This window comes from Cupressus sempervirens, chromosome 1 (assembly GCF_028749045.1).
Source record: "Cupressus sempervirens isolate cs-2001-9-10 chromosome 1, ASM2874904v1, whole genome shotgun sequence".
Classification (NCBI taxonomy): domain Eukaryota; kingdom Viridiplantae; phylum Streptophyta; class Pinopsida; order Cupressales; family Cupressaceae; genus Cupressus; species Cupressus sempervirens.
The window spans coordinates 292,275,912-292,291,773 of NC_143118.1; positions in this window are offsets into that span (position 1 = coordinate 292,275,912).

Below are 15,862 nucleotides of genomic sequence, written 5' to 3' on the forward strand. Positions count from 1 at the left end.
GCCAAAACTCTGCAATTTTCAAAACACCAAAATGGAATGACCGACTCATTCCTAAGTGCCATTACTCTCCCCCCTTTCATGCATTAATTCCACTGCAGGACTGGGTACAATGATAGCCCATATACACCGCCAAACTTGGCTTACAAAACAATAATATAATGCCACACAAAAGCATTCAAAACCCTCTATGTTTTAGGAAGAATGATCATTTATTAGTAAGTAGGTTAGGAGTAACAAACTAACCTTTATTAATATAGTGCTGCAATTATAACTTAACATATGCAAAGTTAACTTGACTATCTCCCACATTAACTTATGAGAATCTATATATATATATATATATATATATATATAAGAGCGATAATCTCACATTCAAACTTATATGAATTGTGTGTGAATTTTTGTTAAATGTTCACACACACACACACACACACACACACACACACACACACACACACACACACACATATATAAATATAAATATACATGTGAATTAATATCCACACGTATGTCTATATATGTATATATATTTACATACCTAGTACATAAAAGAAAATTAAATTTTTGAAAAGATATAAGAACACCATCATAAGAGAGCAATTATCAAAAACACCTAAAAGAACATGCCATCTACACAATAAAAGTGATTAATTTCCAATATTCAATACAACATCCAAGGCTCATCTTAAAAGAATAAGATAAATTATTGTCATTTAAATGAATTAGAATTATTATATAGAATTACATTTTACCACAATACTATGGTCACATAATTAATCATCCAATTAAATTCACTTCCATTAAATGCAACTCAAGTATCAGTTCCAAGTTCAAACATGAACTAATAATCAATGAAATCAGCCAGATCAAATAGCTAAATCCTCAAACAATAAGCTGACATAAACAAATAATGATCACTATAACTATATCAGCACAAACCAAAACCTCCACTAACTAAATCTAACAAATAGATAAGCAAAGTTTGATATCATCATAGCAATGAACTTTGAATCACAGCAACAAACTGAAGAAAATGAAGAGAAACAGTAAGGAATAAGGTCAGGCATGACATCCTCCCCCACTAGGCTTGACTTTCTCCTGGAAGTCAACAAACAAGTGCGGATGAGCTATTCTCATCATTTCAGTGTCCTCCTAGGTAGCAGATGTTTCATCATTGGGGTCTCATAGGACTTTTACCTGCCTTATTTCTCTTCCTCTTAAACTCATAGTTCTACTTTGTGTGATCTACACTGGTTCCAGCATGCTCTGACCATCCAAAATCTACAAATTTTTCTAATCTAGCACGTGAGCAATATCAGGAATATACTTACGCAAAACTGAAACATGAAAAACATTATGAATGTGAGAGAGACTCAGTGGCAAGGCAAGTTTCTAAGAAATAGGTCCAATCCGTTCCAGAATTTCAAACAGACCAACAAATCATGGTGCTATCTTGGACCCCTTTCAATAACGAATCAGACTCTTGTGCAACCTAACTCGGAGAAACACTTTATCACCAACCAAGAATTGACGGTCGATTCTATGCTTATCAGCATATTTCTTCTGCCTATCCTGAGCAGTAATAAGATGCTCTCCGATCCTCTTAACTTTCTGATCCAAATCTAACAACATATCTAGACCTAAAAGAGTCCTGTCATCCAAATTATCCCAACTGAGAGGCATCCTATAGGGTCTACCATACAATGCTTGAAAAGGTGCCATACCTATGGAACTGTGATATCCATTTTATAAGTGAATTCTACCAAGTGTAGGTACTCCTCCCATTTATTATGTCTATCCATTATGTACATCCTAAGCATGTCTTTCAGAATCTGGTTGACACGTTCAGTTTGTCCATCCATCTCAGGGTGATAGGCTGAACTGAAATTCAGCTGAGTACCTAACTCTTGCTGCAAGTATTTCCAAAAAGATGAAGTAAACACTGGATCCCTATCAGAAATAATCCTTTTAGGAATTCCATGTAACTTAACTATCTATTCCATATATGTCTTGGCAACCGTAGTTGCATTATAGGATGATCTGATTGGAATAAAATGAACAACCTTAGAAAATCAGTCCACTACCACCATAATAGAATCATGTCTTCAAGCTATCATTGGTAATCCAGTAATAAAATCTATCGAAATGGTGTCCCATTTCCATTCTGGAATATTATATGGCTATAATAAACCTGCAGGGTGTTGATGTTCAGCCTTAACTTGCTGACATTCCAAGCATCGAGCCACAAAACCTGCTATGTCTCTCTTCATTCCAGGGCAATAGTAATGCTGCTTAAGGTTAGCATGCATTTTCTTGACACCCAGATGAGCCAAATTTGGTGCTTTGTGGGCCTCTATCATAACCAAAACTCTCAAATCTCCCAACTTCAGAATGTACACACTCCCTCTATATAGCAGCAAACCTTTAGGATTCACTGAATAACCCTCAAAACGTCCTTCCAAAATACTACCATTGTCAATAACCACCTTAACATCCTAAAACCAATGATCTACGAAAAGGTTCTATAAGATCCTATCCTTAAGATCCATAGTTAAGATCAAAGATGATAGTTCATGTCGCCTTCTTCTAGGAGCATCAGCAACCACGTTCTCCTTCCCTTGCACATATTTAATCTTGAAGTCATACTCACATAGGAATTCCATCCATTTTTGTTGCCTAGCATTGAGGTCTGGTTGTGTGAAAAGATACTAAAGACTTCGATGATCAGAATGTAACTCAAAATGTTGACCTAGAAGAAAATGCCGCCACTTGGTCAAAGCATGCATAATTGTAGCAAGTTTGAGATCATGAGTGGGGTAATTCACCTCATGACTCTTTAGCATTCTGGACTCATAAGCTATGACACGTCCCTCTTGCATCAAAACTGCCCCTATGCCATCCAATGATGCATCAGTGCAAACCACAAACTCCTTAGTTGAATTAGGGACTGCTAGAACTGGTGCACTGGTTAAACATTCCTTAAGTTTCTGAAATACTGCCTCACACTCATCTGTCCACACAAATTTCTTCCCTTTTCTCTGAAGAGATGTAATAGGATGTGCTATACTAGAGAAATTTAATACAAATCTACGGTAATAACTTGCTAAGCCCATGAAACTTTGAACCTTGGATACATTCGTAGGTGTTGGCCAATCAACAATAGCCTGAATTTTGGATGGATCTACCAAAATTCCATCTCCTGAAATGATATGTCCTAAGTAGGAAATCTCTAATTTGAAGGATTCACACTTCTTAGGATTTGCATACAATCTGTTCCTACGAAGGCATTCCAAAACCTGCTCTATATGCTGCTCATGCTCCTCAACAAAGTTAGAATACACCAAAATATCATCCAAAAATACCACTACGAACTTATCTAGTTAAGTCCTAAATACAGCATTCATTAAGCTCATGAATACAGAAGGTGCATTAGTTAACCCAAAAGGTACCACTGTGAACTCGTAGTGTCTATACCTGGTGCAAAAAGTTGTCTTATGGATATCAACTTCCTGGATTCTAAGTTGATGGTACCCAGATTTCAGATCAATCTTTGAAAAGATTTAGGCACCTTTGACTTGGTCAAACAAGTCATCAATTCTTGACAAAGGATACCCGTTCTTTATTGTGACCTTGTTTAACTACCTATAATCGATACAAAGTCTTAAGGAACCGTCTTTCTTCTTGACAAAGATCACTGGAGCACCCCAAGGCGAAACACTAGGATGAATCAAACCTTTTTCCAAAAGCTCCTCCAACTGAAATTTAAGTTCAACTAGCTCTTGAGCTATCATTTTGTATGGAGTCTTGGAAATTGGTTTCATTCCTGGCACTAAATCGATCCGAAAATCAATTTCTCTCTTCTCAGGTATCCCAGGAATCTCCTCAACAAAAATATCCAAAAAGTTCTACAAAATTGGATGATCGAGAGAAGAACTCTTAACTACAGAATCTTCTAAGTTGTTTACCGAAATAGCAAACAAACTGCAACCTTTCCGAGCACACCTTGCCAATTGCTTGGCAAAAATTGTCTGCAAAGAGATAGGTCTCTTGACTCCTGTGATAACTCTGGCTGATCCAGAATCATCAACGCAGCTAATTGACTTATCTTTCCAATCCAAAATGGCTTGATGTTGCTCTAACCAATCCATACCCAAAACTATGTCATACGATCCTAAAGGTATAACCCTAAGGTTTTCTGAAGTTGAGAAAGATCTCATACAAATCTTACAGTCAAGGGAAATAATATTCATGTTTACCTTAGACCCTAACGCTAACTCCACTTGCCATATATTCCTTGCCTTAACCACAGGTATCTTTCATACCTTGAGTATTACCTTGAGCTTCTATAACCGAGTTCTGGTGTTCGGCCTGCTTCTGATCCAAAGTTGAAAAGATATGGTGGTTCCTGGTAGACTCACCAACTATCGCTTCAAACCTAGCTAGCTTAGGTCCAACCTTCGGCTTATCCCAATTAGGACACTGAGACTGATAATGCCCTAGCTGTCTACAATGGAAACACTCAACAAATTTCTTGAATCCCGTGTTCTGACCAAAAGGATTAGGAAATGACTTGCTACTCTTCACACTCTGAGGTGGTTGAGATGGTTTAGGCTATTTTGAAACCTTGGAATTCTTATCGAACTTCCTCTTCTTAAATTTCCCACTTGAAAATCCTAATTTTGCACTACTCTGCGGAGGCTTTTGATTCTTACTGACATCTGGAGTTGGTGGATTCATGCTAGTTTTGTATGAAGCCCCATGATATCCAGACTTCATTTCAATGAGCTTTGCTCGCTCCGAAGCTTCTTGCATAGTCAACGGTCTGAAAGTTCTCACTTGCTCCCTGATCTTGGGCATAAGACCTCTGATGAAGTGCTGTATCATGGCCTTATCATTTTTAGCCCACCCAAAAAACTTCTTAAGCTTGAAGAACCTACATTCATAAGCCTCCACTATAGAGCCAGACTAAAAAATCTGAAAGAACTCCTCAGCACGGGCCTGACGCCAATACTTTGACATGAATCTCTCCTTGAAATGCTCAACAAAGAGCTCCCATGTGACCAGAGAGATATCAATGCCAAACTTTTCCAAATCCTATTCCCACCACAAGGAACCAAATCCTCTCAAATGCATAACTGTCCATCTGACCTTCACGTTACTCAAGTAACGGTGTAGGACAAAACATCCCTCAATATTTAGTAGCCAAGCTTCTGACACTGTACCCTATTTCGTACCATAGAACAATGGTCCTTTCATCTGGAAAGGTCTTTGAGCTGAGCTCTTGCTGCTGGATCTTCCTCTATAGGAAGGTTAATGCCCTGTACAAGAGGTCTCCTATCATTCCCTCCCCCACCAGGAATTTGGTTATTAGCCTCAATAGTATCAAGAAATTCCATTATCCTCTAAAGTACCATAGCCTGGTCAACTTGGTTATCCTGGTTGTTTCCAACCCTAGCATTCTAATAAAACTGATCATTCCCAGCATCATTCTGGTACCTAGGACCTCTACCACAGCCCCTACCCCTGCCTCTACCTCTGCCTCTGCCAGCAAAGTTATCCTCAGGAATGTCGCATCTACAAGTTCCTCTAGTGACGGGAGGCATGATAGCAACCTAAAACCAAAAATCTATTAATAACGCATCGATGACGGGTTAAACCCTATAACCCAAGAGTCCTGGTTATACTAACCTGGTGCTCTGATACAAAAATGTAACAATACCACACAACAAAACCATAAAATAAGAAAACAACAACAAAGAACGCAATAATTTTTTTTTAAATCCAATCGTTACAAGAATAGGTACACAGATTGAACCACTCTCAATTTGAAAACTTCTAAATACAAGTAGACATCATCCAAAAATGATTCCATAAAATTTCTAATACATAAAGAGTTTAATTCAATGGAAATATACAATTCCATTCTTGAACATCAATGTTCAACATATGGACTCTACAAAACATAAGAAACTGATTCTAGAAGAACTTCAATAAACACCATTAGCTACTTGAATACTCGAAGCACTTGAAAATCACGCAGAATGCAAAAACACAAAAAAAAGAGGGCTCAGTATACACTGAGTTGAAAAGCATAATCCACCTGCATACATGTTAGATTAAGCATATACATAATCATAATGTAGATATCCGATTCACTAAACATAGTGTAGTATCAAAATTAATATGCAAGAAGTAAACATTTACTTAACAATGCAAAATTAAACTCACACTAAGAATAACCTGTAAATGAAACATATATATACTAAGGTGTCATTGTTATGGCACTAAGATTCTACGTCCAGGTAAGGTATGCCCATAGTCAACACATAATGAAATTCTCTACTATACTTGTCAGTGACAGAATAGAGATTTTCCTTCTTCTCCATACTTAACCATTTAGGTTTAAGTCATAGGTAAGGCCAATTATCCTTTATATGTAATTTAACCCACCCAATATATTTTAAAGTTTTCACTGAATTAATTAACTGAATAGGATAAATCAAATTCAGCCACCCTGATATACGTTCATGACAGCTATTCTTAAAATACACATCAAACAGCTAAACTAGGTATGTACATGCAATAGATATATAAATAGTATACAACATGCTACTACATCCTTTAATCCATTTAATAATACATCTTATTCTGCCAAATTCCAAAGGTAGATATAGATAATTACAATAACAGAAATAAAACCTATAGCATCAAGATCACATAAATACAATTGAACTGTTGCACAGCTCAATGATACTTATAAAATCTTCATACAATACGTTTAACTCTTTGCTGACCTAATCATCTACACTTAACATTGTATTGACCAAGATAATAAAGCAAAATGCATATGATATTCCTGTTTAAATGACACATCATCAACATATATCATAATCTGCTTTAATAACAGAAACAAATTACTCTTCAATTATGAACTAAAATTCATTTTAATATCAAAAGATTTCGATCTCATAGAAATTTAATATCATAAAAACATATAAATGTTCAGAAAAATGTTTCTTAACATATTCAAACAAATGTCATTATAACTGGCAGACTTCTACATAACCAGACTTGGTTAATGTTTAATATCAAAGATCATTAGAACTAATATCGTATATTAGACATTATTTCCAAAATCCAATTGTAAACTCTACTTATGAACAACCCATAAGCTAAAGCCAATTTTGAATTTACACAAAATGTTTGACCAAATGCCACTGCTATAACTAGTATCTTAATAATATTCAAAACTGTGAAGCTAAATCAAATCATTGTGTTGTTCACATAGTTACTAAAAAGTTTCTAACATAATAATTACCATAAAAAATTGAATGCTAAACTACTATGTTTTAGTATGCACCGGAATAGTTTCTTAATATTCCATTTTCTTTTGTTTTTGGCATTGAGTAATCAGCAGTTTTGTAGACTTTTCAACTACCACAAATACGTTATACAATAGCGAGAATAACCAAATCAAAAGTGAAATCTTTAAACAACAGTTAAAATAGCTTATCTCCTTGTTACAAATTTTCATAACTTTAAAGAAATTGGGTTGTCATAGTTTTTTTTTAATTCCCATTTAAAACTAAGACTCATACTATAAATTCCTAAAGAATGTAAAACAAAAATCCCTAGGTGATATCTATACTATTCCATATTTTGATTGACAGCCGAGAGCGATTATTTCATTGACCAAACAACTCAATTGATAAAAGCATAAATAAGTTAATAACTAAATAATTGATACACCTAGAATCCATAACAACTACGACACAAATAAACAATTTAACAAACACCATAAATCCAAAATGCATCATAAACTCAAGACAAACAGAGCTCCCTCAATAAAACCCGAGGTATCACAATTTAATGACTACCGCAACTGAATTTGAAGCTTAACAACAAGAAAAGTTTCCTAGATGATCACGCTATACCCACATCCATATTTGGATGTACACAAAGTTTAACAACCCAATTTCAAGCCCTGCGTATACCCAACCATGGGTGCTGATATAATAAGAAACCATATCCAAACATTTTAACAAACATAGTTTGTAAATCCAAATGAAACACATACAACTAAAACAGAGTATAGGATTTTAAAGAGAGGCCCCCACCTCCAAAATCTAAGAAGGTGAACAAAACTCTCAACCCACTGCTCTGAAAATTTTGCTTGCCTCTGAAGCCCCAAAAGCCGAACGAAAAACTTGAAAGAAATTTTGACACAATGAATATCAAATGCTGAGAGCAACTCAACCAACTAAAACCCATAAAATAGAACTCCTTTCCAACTATTTTGCCTAATACACAGTAACACGTCACAGGTGGCTTACTTCACAAAACAAACAGCCTAATGCCTAGCCAAAACTCTGCAATTTTCAAAACACCAAAATGGAATGGTCGACTCATTCCTAAGTGCCATTACTCTCAACCCTTTCATGCATTAATTCCACTGTAGGACTGGGTACAATGACAGCCCATATACACTGCCAAACTTGGCTTACAAAAAAATAATATAATGCCACACGAAAGCATTCGAAACCCTCTATGTTTTAGGAAGAATGATCCTATATTAGTAAGTAGGTTAGGAGTAACACAATAACCTTTATTAATACAGTGCTGCGAATATAACTTAACATATGCAAAGTTAACTTGACTATCTCCCACATTAACTTATGAGAAGATATATATATATATATATATATATATATATATATATATATATATATATATATATATATATATATATATATATATATATATATATATATATATATATATATATATATATATATATATATATATACATTCAAACTTATATGAATTGTGTGTGAATTTTTGTTAAATATTCACATTTATATATATATATATATATATATATATATATATATATATGTATATAAATATACATGTGAATTAATATCCACACGTATGTCTATATATGTATATGTATAATTTACACATACCTAGTACATAAAAGAAAACTAAATTTCTGAAAAGATATAAGAACACCATCATAAGAGAGCAATTATCAAAAACACCTGAAAGAACATGCCATCTACACAATAAAAGTGATTAATTTCCAGTATTCAATACAACATCCAAGGCTCATCTTAAAAGAATAAGATAAATTCTTGTTATTTAAATGAATTAGAATTATTATACAGAATTACATTTTACCACAATACTATGGTCACGCAATTAATCATCCAATTAAATTCACTTCCATTAAATGCAACTCAAGTATCAGTTCCAAGTTCAAATATGAACTAATAATCAATGAAATTAGCCAGATCAAACAACTGAATCCTCAAACAATAAACTGACATAAACAGATAATGATCACTATAACTTTATCAGCACAAACCAAAACCTCCACTAACTAAATCTAACAAATAGATAAGCAAAGTTTGATATCATCATAGAAATGAACTTTGAATCACAGCAACAAACTGAAGCAAATGAAGAGAAATAGTAAGGAATAAGGTCAGGCATGACACATGTCATGTTCATTCTAAAGCATGAGGGAGAAGAAAAAAAGGAAGAGCAAGCATTTTTTTCTCAATTTGATAATGTCCCAATGATGTAAAGCTTCATTGTTTTCAGCACTAGGAAGGTGGTTCAAGTTCCAACAATATGCTTGTCATGCTTGTTGCTATTTTTAGTTTCTCACATGTATGAAAAAAAAAATAGTTGGTGAGGAATGACAACTACTTCAACAAGCCATTTAATGGGTTTTCTTAACCTTCCATCTTTGTAAATTTTTGTACATAGTAGATTATGTGTTTTCTACTTTTCAAGAAGTGCATGAACATAGGCTATTTCTTTGTGAAATAGAAGGTTTCAAATTTTTTTAGTTGTAGAGGTTGTAGTTCTTTTGGTTGTTTGCTAAACATGGCTCATTTTTGTGACTCTATAGCCCAATGGATTACTTAAGGTCACTGATCTTATACTTAGTAGAAAAGAATCCCCTCTGAGTCACCAAAAATATTAACCATTTTAGCTCCCCCCTTCTAAAATGGCAATGTTACCAATCTCATGAACATCTAGGGTGATAAGTAAGTTTATGTTCATTGATTTGTTCATTAATTTCCATGAAATACTAATAGGGATGCAAAAAAACCTTATTTCTCTTTATACACCTAAGTTTGATGCATTTCCAGTTGTGACAATGCCATTACTCCTTTTCTCTTCATCACTCTAGTCTAAGGCTTAACCATCAACAAGGCTATGAATGCACAAAATAGTCAAGTTCAATGAAGTGAAACTTTACAAATGTTAAGGATAGCATTCAAATTTGGGTTGCGATGACATTAAAGCTAAATACAATAGTTCAAATCTATGTCTTTTCACATCATTGCAAGTGGTCAAATCAAGCCCAAAGACAAGGTGGCAAGGCAAAAAATTCTTTCATCATGGTTATGCAAGGTTAGAGGATGGGTTAACATTTCAAGTGGTGAGGTTGTAAAATCCATTCATCACACTATCACAAGAGGTTCAGAGAAAATTACAATTAAGGGAGTGAAACAATAAAGCCCATTGATCTCACCATTGCAAGGTTAAAATTGATGTTATAAACTTAAGTTAATATAGTGTGATGATAGTCAGTTTGAAGGCTTGTCCCTATTTTGTAGTGGTTAGTTGAAAAGAATAGTGAGAATTCATGATGGAGAAATCAAAGATAAATGGTTGCGAAGTTGTGAGGAGTATCAAATAGTCAAATTCATACGATCTTTGTATTGTTGTAGGTGTCTAAAATGAAGTCAATTTTAAAGTCATAATGGTATGAATGGTAATGTTGACAGTTAATATTTGTGGTAGTTGTAGTGTGACACACATTTTATGTCAACCTAAGATTAAGGTCCCAAAGGGGTGAGAAGGGTAAAATGGATGGCTTTGCATCATTGCATGGTTAAAGGGTTGCTAAGTCTAAATTGTAGTGAGGGTATGAGAAGGCCAATTTTATAATGTTCACAAGGTTGCAGTGGTCAGATGGCTAAGATGATAAAGGGTTGTGAAGTAGTGATAAAGCATAAAATGAGGAGGTCACAGTTTTGTAAGACTAAATAGTTAACAAAGTTCATAAGTTCTAAAGCCATGAATAGATATAAGTTTCGGTCAATACGATGGTAAGAATATTGAGTGAGGTGGTGAAGTATTTCAAGGGTATGAGGGTATGTGGTGGATTGAATATTTGAATCCAATTGACTTGATGACATTTTTGACATGGCATGATTGTGAACATGAAACTAGTAACTCGTTGATGGTAATCAGATCATCTAGATTGTCTACGATGAATTTTTGGTGTTCTTTATACTTGTTAAATGCATTTGTCTTCATTTTGCTACCTTGGGTTATCCATCTACCAGTTAGAGAAATTATGACTATCATTTCTATCTCTTCAGGTGCCAAATTTGTATGCAAAGATTATATTTACCTTTTGATTCCCAGTTATTGCTCTTCTCTACAAGCTCACTCCACTTGATTGCAGTTTGAAGTCAATGTAAACATTAGAGTTATGCTTGAACTCTATAAAAGGTAGTTGTAAATATTTTTTAGAGGTTCTTCTCTTTTTTTTTTATGTCTATTTGTAGTTTCCTTGTGCTTTGTAACTATATTACTTGCCTTTAATTAATGAAATAGCTCTCTTCTTTACCTATTCTTTCCATTCATTATTTGTGCATGTGTCTTTCCTTATTTTTAATGTTTTCTTTCGTAGTTCTAAAGGTGGTATGTGTTGGATACGATTGATTAGTTGTGTATTGTCTTTGATGTTACACAAATGTCATATCATTATTAGTCAGTATATGCCAAGGTCACTTGGGTAGTGAAGACATTTTTTTGTGTTTACTGAGCATTCCTATTGTTACCTAGTTTAGAAGGCAGTGTCTATCAAGTTCACTCAAGCATCAAAGGAAAGACTACAGAAGATGTGTGTTAATTGAGCTCAATTGGTTAATGAAGGAAATTTGGATGGAACCAAAGCTAACCAAGCCCACTCAGTTTCCAAAGGATCTTTACAAGTTTGTAGTGTTAACTAAGCTTTTGTTTGTTAACATAAGAAATTGCTTCTGAGTTTTTTTCTACAGAGTTGGGTTGGCTAATGAAGGATTTTCTTATTTTGGCATATTAAGTTTAATTGACTTATTTGTTGGTTCTAGTTGATAGAGGTGATTAATATTAATTATTCTAAGTTATATTTGAGCCAACTTGACAAATGAAAGATATAAGGTTGAGTTGTGGTTTCAAAGTGTGCAAGTATTGAAGATGTTATGAATGAATTGAAGATGAAGAGAGGAAGCAAATTTGAAGGATAAGTAGAATATCCTTGTGGAGTAGAAAAGCTATATCTGATCAAGAAGGATCAAGTGAAAACTAGAATAATGATCTATAATCAATAATTTAGTTGCATTCAAATTAGGTCATCTCATTGTTACTTTCTAAACATTGTAGAAATCATCTAAATCTCTTAATAGAGTTGGCTTAACAACTATTTGCAAATCCTTTAACAAAGTGGTAGTTCTATTAAATTTTCTTAAGACCTCTAAGAAGGCCACTCCTAATAGGGTGATTAAATCCTCTAATAGGGTCACACCTAATAATGTGTTTTGTAACCTTTAAAAGGGTTGGCTCCTAATAGGGTTCACTTCAGAAGAGTAAAAATAGTAACTAGTTGCAATTGGTGGTTTTTTACAAATTGTGTTTCCACATTAAATCCTAGTTTTGAATGTGTTCATGATATTTTATTTTATGTTTTTGCAACTAATTTAAAGTAATGTTAACCATAGATATCATCTAAATTTTTTATGTTAAGCATTTACTGAGCATATTTAGTAATTACTAAGTTACAATATTTTATGTTTACCAAGTATCTATAGTATTTAGTCTTTAGGTTGTAGTTTGTACTAACATCTAAGGGATCTAGAATTTATTTTAGTACTAACTAGTTCACCCCTCCCCTCTCAATTACTCCTCAAATATTTCTAACAATTGGTATTAGAGATTTTGGTGCTTGCAGAGAAGGTTGCAAGGACCTAGCTAAGGAATAGGATGTCTTACAAAAGAGAGATCCCCAAGCTAAACAGAGAAAATTTTGTAGCATGGAAAGGACTTATAAGGTTACCCTTAGCTACCATCAGTGAATCAAGATGAAAATATCTTGATATTGAATACAAGACTCCTACTAGAACATTTTATGTTGAAGATATTATGAAAAAGAAGAATCACAACATAATGATAATTGATATTGCATCTGCTCTTAGTTATGTTGGATTTGATGAAGTCAAATACTAAAAGATAGCTCATGATATGTGGATCAAACTAAAATACATATATGGAGGAAATGAAAATGTAAGAAGAGCTAAGGCTGAAAGTCTTAGAGGTCATTTTGATTAGATGAAAATGAGAGAAGTTGAGAACATTGAAAAATATGTGGAAAGGATCAAAGCAAGTGTTAGTGCAATCAAAGCTTCTAAAGGAGACATTGAAGAGAAAATAGTTGTAAGAAAGGAACTTAGAACTCTTCTTCCTATTTATGCAATCAGGGTGTCTTCTATTCAAGAAATGAGATGTGATAAGTGATAAAATATCTTTGGATGCTCTAGTTGGAAGATTGATAGCTTTTGAGTTAGATAACTTTGATAATTATGTTCCTAGTTCAAAAGTTATTAAATATACTTTTAAAGCTAAACTCTCAATCAAAGAAAAGGGCAAGAAATCAAAGTCTAGTCAGTAAAGAAGTGAACAAGAAGAATTAGAAGAAATTTTAGATAGTGATTTTGAAGTTGTTGAAGCCCTACTTGCAAGAAAGTATGCCAAAGGAAGAGAAAATACAATGGTAAAGTTCCTCTAATATTCTTTTCCTATGAAGAAGTTGGTCACATTATTTTAAGGTGTCCAAATAAAGAAATCATAGATGAAAAGAAAAAGCAATAATCACAAAGGAAAGAAAGATTCCAAAAGCCACAAGAACTACAAGGACAAAGGTAAGAAATCTTATTTTATAGCTAAAGATTCTGATAATAGTAAAGATGAAATGATGCACATTTCTGTAAAGGATGAATCAAATGATGAAGGAGATAAGATGAAACTTATCTCTCATGATAGGAAAAATGATATATGGTGTATTTTCACATGATATGACTGGAGACAAAGAAAAATTGAGCACATGGAATATTATGATGGAGATAGTGTGAGATTTGGAAACAATGAACCTTGTAACATAAGAGGAAAAGGATGTATTTCATTGACAAAAGAACTTGTGTGTGGTAATTCATATTGGGTTGAAGGACTAAAGCATAATCTAGTGAGTGTTTTGCAGTTGAATAACATTGAATTCAAGGTCATGAATGGATAGGCCAAATTACTACATGGAAAAGGAAATCTAGTTCAAATTGGAAAGCAAATGAAAGGTAATTTATTTTATCTTGATCTCAGTGATTATTAATGTTTTATTGCTCAAGTAGAAAAAAGATGGTTACAGAAAACATAAAAGTGTAAGAGGTATTCCTAGTTTGAGGAAACTTGATATGGGTTTATGCAAGAATTGCCAAATTGGTAAGATGGGAAAGACTAGTTTCAAAAGAAAAAAATATAAGTTAGAAGAAGTCTTAGAATTTTTTCAAATGAAATTATGTGGACCAATTGGAATAGAGAGTTATAGTGGAGAAAATCTTTCCATTCTTTTTGTTGATGACTATTCTAGAACAATGATTGTAATGTACATCTAAAAGAAAAATCAGAAGCCTTTCAAAAGTTCAAATGGTATTTGGCAATTATAGTAGAAAAAGAAACTAGAAAGTGGTTGAAATGTTTAAGATTAGATAGAGATGGTGAATTCATCTCCAATGAATTCAATAATTTTCCCATTAAAAGAGAAATTAAAAGATAATTATCAGCCCCTGATACACCACATCAGAATGATATAGTTGAAAAAAGAAACAAATCTATCATGGATTGTGCAAGAACCCTAATGATTGAAAAGAATGTTGTTCTCAAATATTGGAATAAAGTTATCAACACTATAGTTCATACCCTGAACATAGTACAATTGAAGAAAGAGTAAAAAAAAAACTCCTTATCAACTATGGTATGGCTACAAACCTAATGTAGTTTACTTTAAAATATTTGGAAGAAAATATTATATCTTGAAAGAATCTAGAAAAGGAAAATTTGATGTAAAAGGTGATAAAGGAATATTTCTAAGATACTTCTACAGAAGTAAAGCATACAAATGTTTTAATTTTTCTACTCATAAAATCATAGAAAGTGCACATTAGTAAGTTGCACATAGTGCAACTCGAGTCAGAATCTAAAGGACCCAAGTCATAGTCAAAAGCTACTGAGCTAGTTCAAACTGATTCTAATAGACCTGAGTCATAGATAGAAGGACTCAAGCTTGAAACTAAAGATCATAATGAAGATAGTGGAACACATTCAAATAACAAAGAGCCAATGTTAGTAAGATATGTTGAAAGGCATCATCAACTTGATCAAATCATTGGAGATAGATCAAATCTAAAAGGTACATGTTTACTTGTTGAATTTGAATCTATAGATGTTAAAGATTCTTTAGATAATGAAAGTTGTATTGAAGCAATGAACAAAGAAATAGAATAGATAGAAAATAATAAAACTTGGACTCTTATTCCTAGACCCAAAGATAAGAATGTAATTGGCATAAAGTGGGTATTCAAAAATAAGCTGAATGAAGATAGAAAAGTTTCAAGATACAAAGCAAGAATGGTGTGTAAAGGTTATTCTCAAGAAGGTATTGAGTATGGTGAGACTTCTACTCTTGTAGCAAGATTAGAAGGTTTTAGAACTTTACTAGCATATGCACCACACAGAGGATTTAAAGTGT